Here is a 6,952-nt window from a genome sequence, read left to right as displayed (position 1 = left end):
AGAACAGTAAAGGGAGAAACTGGGCCTGAAAATGCAAAACGAATGACCTGGAGGAAGAGGAACTTTTGGACCCACGTAGTTGTCCTGGGTTGTAAACAGCAAATGTTGCACTTTGTTATCTCATTCGAATCAAGGACTTGAGTGCGGGAGTTACTGAAGTTGGGGACAGGAGTTCAGAGGTCACACTCGGTGGTCAAAGACACCAGCAGCAGCATCCGTGTTCACAGACTGTTTCCATGGTGTTCGTCTGGCTCCAAGAGCATCCCGTGGAGTTCCCAGGGAGGCCTCCAGACTTTCCATCCTTAGAAAAGGTAAGTCACCATGGCCCCATCCTGATTCCTCACTCCTACTCCATAGACATGTCCCAGTAGAGCAGGGACAGGGTGACTAGGGCTAGGGAATGAAAACCCTCAGTATCCACTCCAGTGAGGTGCCCTGATGCTCAAGTTCAATGAGTGACAACTTCTCAAGAGGCTCTGTTTAGTTCATTTCAAAAATAAGCACCCTACCCCCACCCCCCACCACTACGCATACGGGACCTACATGTCTTGGCTACGCAGCTTTGCCCTTCCTATACATGACCTGTCAGGTCTCAATCTGGGTTTAAATACATGATCGTGGGCATTACTCACTATGCAGAAGAGCAGGACTCGGGCCCCCTAACAACTCCAGGACTACCTGTGATCCCAGGGTCAGAGAGGTTTCTGAGCCAGGGTTTGCATTTCCAACCAGATCTTCTTTATTCTAATTTTGATTAACTCCTCAGTGAAATCTATTCAGTCCTTTTTGAAGAGATCTCTCTGCAGTCCTGGGGTTTTGCGTTCCCGTCTTTTTCTTAGCAAGCTCTTCCTCTTCAGAGCCTGGTGTACACACCTGCTGTGATCAGTCAGCCAGGGCCCAGGCCTGCCCAACCCAGGCTTAAGCCACGGACTGCGCCCTGCTGGGACACCTCTCTCCAGGGGCTGATGTGGCTTCCCAGCCGGATGTGCCTCTCTGCTTTGAAAGTGTCCATCACAACCCACCATCAGAGCTACCTCAGGGGAGGGCGCAGAGGTGCCTGGCCGTGATCACAGGCCAGAGAGCTGCTGACGTCCAGGAAGGACTCTGAGTCTGACCTCAGGACAGGACTCCACACCACCTTCCACAGGACACACTAAAAAGGGCTCGAACATTTTTTTCCCCAAGTCAGACCAAGAGCTCATCAAATGCAATGTCCAGTTTGAGGCAGGGGGCAATTTCCCATGAATTTAAATAACTTTCTTTAGTGATTTTCAGATAACTATAGACATCAATGTAGCCTCATTCCGGATCCCCATCTCCTTGAGGTGCAAGCCATACCCAGGGTTCTCCCAGCCCTGGCTGTGCAGAGGGCAGCTCTGGTCTTCAGGAAGGGGATGGAGAAGAGAGGGCTCAGAGGATGTGCCACCAACGCCTGTTTCTCTGACAGCTTTTTGAAGAGGAAGACTGTCCAGCATGGGGCTCACACAGCTGGCCCTGTGGGGCCTTGCTTCCGATGGGCCGCCTGCCATGTGGTGGCCTTCTGGGTGGCGCAGGCCCCTCCTCGCGTTCACGCGTACTCACCTGCACGTGCCCTGCCTCACCTTCCGCCGGGGTCTCTCCCCTGAGGGTCTGGGCACACCACCCTAGGGGGTCAACCCTTGGGACTCTCCACTCAGCCAGAGCACAGATTACATTGGAAACAGAAGCAACAGAGGAGACACGGGGTGAATTCAAATCCTGGTCCTCCAAGGGAAACCTGAAAGGAAGCTGTACTTGCTTTGAAGGTATCAAAAAGGAATTTGCCCTTTAGTGGCTCATAAGACCATTCCTGGAAGTGAACAGTGATGGGGCCAGGGAGGGTGAGTGACAGCCCCTCCGGCCTCCCCGGCCAGTTGCACAGGCAGGTGCCAGGCAGCTCCCGGCCACTTGGCCTTCACCACCTGTTCATATGCGGGCAGGGTGTGTCGAAGTAGGAAGGGGGCGCTGGGTAGGCTGTGCTTCCCTGGGGTGAGCTGGGCTGGACCTGGAAAGCCATCGCCACAGGGTTCCCAGCAGGATTCATCCCTGGTCCTCCAGGGTCAGTGTAAAACGGCAGCCCCAGCTTCTGGGCTCCTGGAGTGGGGTTCGGGGGCTGCCTGGTGTAAGACACGTTGAAAGCCAGCTCCTCGATCAGCGGCGGGGGGTACATGCACTTCCGGATGAAGAAGCCGGCATCACAGCAGAAGAGCACGCCCATCATCAGGAGGAACCCAAAGCACCACAGCCTCTGTATGGAGAGGGCCTGCACACAGCACCTGGAGCCGCAGCAGGCCTCGTAAGGGCGGCATCTGTTTGCTACACATCCTGTGGGCAGAATTACAGTGGTTTCCTTCTGGGGAGGCCCTGTAACCGGATGATCAAAGACATATAATATGTTGGATAGAGTCCTTCAAAATACCAGCAATGCTTTTGGGCCTCTGTGCAGTCCACGGGCAGCCCAAGCAGCAGCGCAGCCACACTCCCGGCCAGGCAGCCCATGGCTGCACATCCTCCTGGTCGCAGGCGCGAGTCAGCAGCACGAGCCCTGTGAGGGGGCCAGCCAGCTGGCAGGCGGGATCCCAGCCGGGGTCGCAGGGGCTCGGGCAGGCGGGCGGGGAGCCGGGCTGAGTCACGCAGCCCTTGCCGCATTTGCCACGGGCTCGCGTGTCAGAAAAAGCTTTTGACAAAATTCAACACCCATTGATAATAAAAACTCTCTAGAAAGTGGGCATAGAGGGAACCTACCTCAAAATAATAAAGGCCATATACAACAAACCCACAGCAAACATCATGCTCAACAGTGAAAAACTGAAAGCATTTCCACTAAGATCAGGAACAAGACAGGGATGTCTACTCTCGACACTATTATTCAACATAGGTTTGGCAGTCCTAGCCACGGCAATCAGAGAAGAAAAAGAAATAAAAGGAATCCAAATTGGAAAAGAAGAACTAAAGCTGTCACTGTTTGCAGATGACATGATACTATGCATATATGATCCTAAAGATGCCACCAGAAAACTACTAGAGCTAATCGATGAATTTGGTAAAGTTGCAGGATACAAAATTAATGCACAGAAACCTCTTGCATTCCTATACACTAACAATGAAAGATCAGAAAGAGAAATTAAGGAAACAATCCCATTCACCACTGCAACAGAAAGAATAAAATACCTAGGAATAAACCTACCTAAGGAGGTAAAACACCTATACTCAGAAAACTATAAGACATTGATGAAAGAAATCAAAGATGACCCAAACAGATGGAGAGATATACCATTTCTTGGATTGGAAGAATCACTATTGTGAAAATGACTATACTACCCAAAGCAAGATACAGATTCAATGCAATCCCTATCAAATTACTGATGGCATTTTTTACAAAACTAGAGCAAAAAATCTTAAAATTTGTACGGAGACACAAAAGACCCCGAATAGACAAAGCAATCTTGAGGGGAAAAAATGGAGCTGGAGGAATCAGACTCCCTGACTTCAGACTATACTACAAAGCTACAGTAATCAAGACAGTATGGTACTGGCACATAAACAGAAGTATAGGTCAGTGGAACAGGATAGAAAGCCCAGAGATAAACCCAGGCACCTATAGTCAACTAATCTATGACAAGGGAGGCAAGGATATACAATGGAGAAAAGACAGTCTCTTCAATAAGCGGTGCTGGGAAAACTGGACAGCTACATGTAAAAAAATGAAATTAGAACACTCCCTAACACCATACCAAAAATAAACTCAAAATGGATTAGAGACCTAAATGTAAGACCAGACACTATAAAACTCTCAGAGGAAAATATAGGAAGAACACTCTTTGACATAAATCACAGCACGATCTTTTTTTTTTTTTTTTTTTTTTTTTGCGGTACGCGGGCCTCTCACTGTTGTGGCCTCTCCCGCTGCGGAGCACAGGCTCCGGACGCGCAGGCTCAGCAGCCATGGCTCACGGGCCTAGCCGCTCCGCGGCATGTGGGATCTTCCCGGACCGGGTCACGAACCCGTGTCTCCAGCATCGGCAGGCGGACTCTCAACCACTGCGCCACCAGGGAAGCCCAGCACGATCTTTTTTGACCCACCTACTAGAGTAACAGAAATAAAAACAAAAATAAACAAATGGGACGCAATGAAACTTAAAAGCTTTTGCACAGCAAAGGAAACTATAAACAAGACGAAAAGACAACCCTCAGAATGGAAGAAAATATTTGCAAACGAATCAACAGACAAAGGATTAATCTCCAAAATATATAAACAGCTCATGCAACTCAATAGCAAAAAAACAAACAAGTCAATCAAAAAATGGGTGGAAGACCTAAATAGACATTTCTCCAAAGAAGACATACAGATGGCCAAGAAGTACATGAAAAGATGCTCAAGATCACTAATTATTAGAGAAATGTAAATCAAAACCACAATGAGGTATTACCTCACACCAGTTAGAATGGGCATCATCAGAAAATCTATAAACAAAGGGAACCCTCTTGCACTGTTGGTGGGAATGTAAATTGATACAGCCACTGTGGAGAACAGTATGAAGATTCCTTAAAAAACTAAAAATAGAATTACCATATGACCCAGCAATCCCACTACTGGGCAGATACCCAGAGAAAACCATAATTCAAAATGACACATGCACCCCAATGTTCACTGCAGCACTATTGACAATAGCAAGGTCACAGAAGCAACCTAAATGCCCATCAACAGACAAATGGATAAAGAAGATGTGGTACATATATACAATGGAATAAAAAGGAACAAAATTGGGTCATTTGTAGAGCCGTGGATGGACCTAGAGACTGTCACACAGAGTGAAGTTAAGTCAGAAAGAGAAAAACAAATATCATATATTAACGCATATATGTGCAATCTAGAAAAATGGTACAGATGAACCGGTGTGCAAGGCAGAAATAAGACAGACAGATGTAGAGAACAAACGTATGGACACAAAGGGGGGAAAGCGGGGGGCAGGGGGATAGAGGTGGTGGGATGAATTGTGAGATTGGGATTGACATATATACACTAATATGTATAAAATAGATAACTAATAAGAACCTGCCCTATAAAAAATAAATAAATTTTTTTTTTAAAAGGCTGTGTAGGGGCTTCCCTGGTGGCGCAGTGGTTGAGAGTCCGCCTGCCGATGCAGGGGGCACGGGTCCGGGAAGATCCCACATGTCGCGGAGCAGCTGGGCCTGTGAGCCATGGCCGCTGGGCCTGCGTGTCCGGAGCCTGTGCTCCGCACCGGGAGAGGCCACAACAGTGAGAGGCCAGCGTACAAAAAAAAAAAAGGATGTGTAGATGGTAGACCCCACACACGCAAGGCATATGGCACTCATACTCATGCTCACATATTCTCACACACACACACACACACACACACACACACACACACACACAAAATGCTTGCAGCTGTCCAGAGAGATGAATGGCCCAATTACCCCGCAACCAGTACCCAATTCCATGGCGACTGGATTTCCAGAAAGCCAAAGATGAGGGACGCTGGGGTCCCCGGCGTGGAACAACTGCCCGGGTCCCCATCAGGTACCCAATAACTGTGAATGAGTGGACCTTATGAACAAATGCGGCCACTGGGCAGTTTGACCAGCATTAAGACAAAGACAAAGCGCCTCATCTGGAGTCTTGTACCTCCACAGAAATGGTCTAGCCAGAGGCAGCCAACACTGAACCTGGGATCTCTTCTCACTGGAAAATTACCCTTCCACCACACCCACCCCTTTCCCAATTCTCCCCTCACCCTGGTGAAAGCTCACAGGCAGTGTCACACCCACCCTAGCTCACTTCCCATTCACTCACTCATTCAGCAAATGTTAACAGGCACCCACTGTGTGTCAGTCAATGTGCCAGGCCCTGGAGAGACAGGGAGGCCAGACACAGCCTGCTTCTCAGCCCTGCTGGGGACAGGGAGGGAGCCGTCCCTCTGTTCCTCTCATTCGGGGCACGCTCCACACCAGGCCAGCTCTTCAGAGAACCACGGCTTCTCCATTTCTTCTTCCTGAGGCCTCACCCTCGTGCAGGAGCAGCAGCTCAGAAAATCTCTGTCTTTTCACTTGCATTATAGGATTTTTTTTTTTTAAATAGCAGCAGCAGCCTTGCCTTCCAAGAAGCCTGTGGCTTTGGTTAATATTTACATGTATTTGCAATTCCTTTGTACACACGGAAGGGGAAAGAAAGGGTGGGGAAGGGAGTTTTGCCAGGGAATGAAAATGCACCCTGGGCCCATCCTCAAAGTGCTATTGCAATTGCCAACTTAAAATCAAGATGCAACTTGTTTAGCTAAAATTCAGGTAATTTCTGTCACTCCTACTCTGGCCCTTCTTCCCCTGCAAACTCGCAGCTCCTTAGCTGGCCTGTGCATCGGTCCCATTCATGTGTGAGGGAGCTGTAGCTGGTCTTGGGCTTATATGCACTGGAAATTTTCTTTTTCTAATTCTGCAGGTTTGGGTCATTTTCAGAGAGCTCTGTGGGCACCCTCTGGTGGCTGACCGAAAATTTTACCTGCAAAAATTATAGTTGAACTGGGAAGGCTTTATTTGGCAGTCAGGCTCTGTGGCTGGATGGTGGACATTGTGAGTTTATGCGCTGTACTTTGTACCACCTCTTTCATCACACGATACATGGCTGGAACCGTGGCTCTGCCCTCTCAGAAGGACTGGCACCTTATAGAAAGGGCAGAGCTAAGACACAAGGCCTCCTTGTGGGGGCAGTTTTTCCAGATCAGCCTGGGTGGGGAGGATGAAGGGAGCACTTCCTTGGGCTCTCAGAGGACTCAGCCCTGAAGGAGAAGCCACTGCATTCCCGGAGCAGGCCAGGCTTGAACAGCATTCTTCCCAGAGTTCCCGCTCCTCCGCTGGTCCTAGGGGCAGCCATTCCTGAGAATCGTCCTGGTCTGTGGGCAAGGGCAGGGACGGG

At 49.2% G+C, this 6,952-nt stretch overlaps 1 pseudogene; it reads right to left on the bottom strand.

Annotated features, from left to right (window-relative positions):
- Nucleotides 1-1,814: 1,814 nt before the first annotated feature.
- On the bottom strand, nucleotides 1,815-2,517 carry LOC132527987 (vesicular, overexpressed in cancer, prosurvival protein 1-like; annotated as a pseudogene).
- Nucleotides 2,518-6,952: the final 4,435 nt, after the last annotated feature.

Source organism: Lagenorhynchus albirostris, chromosome 1, assembly GCF_949774975.1.
Source record: "Lagenorhynchus albirostris chromosome 1, mLagAlb1.1, whole genome shotgun sequence".
NCBI classification, from domain to species: domain Eukaryota; kingdom Metazoa; phylum Chordata; class Mammalia; order Artiodactyla; family Delphinidae; genus Lagenorhynchus; species Lagenorhynchus albirostris.
Note: the sequence above shows the minus strand (reverse complement) of the source record. Positions and strands in the feature narration are given on the sequence as shown.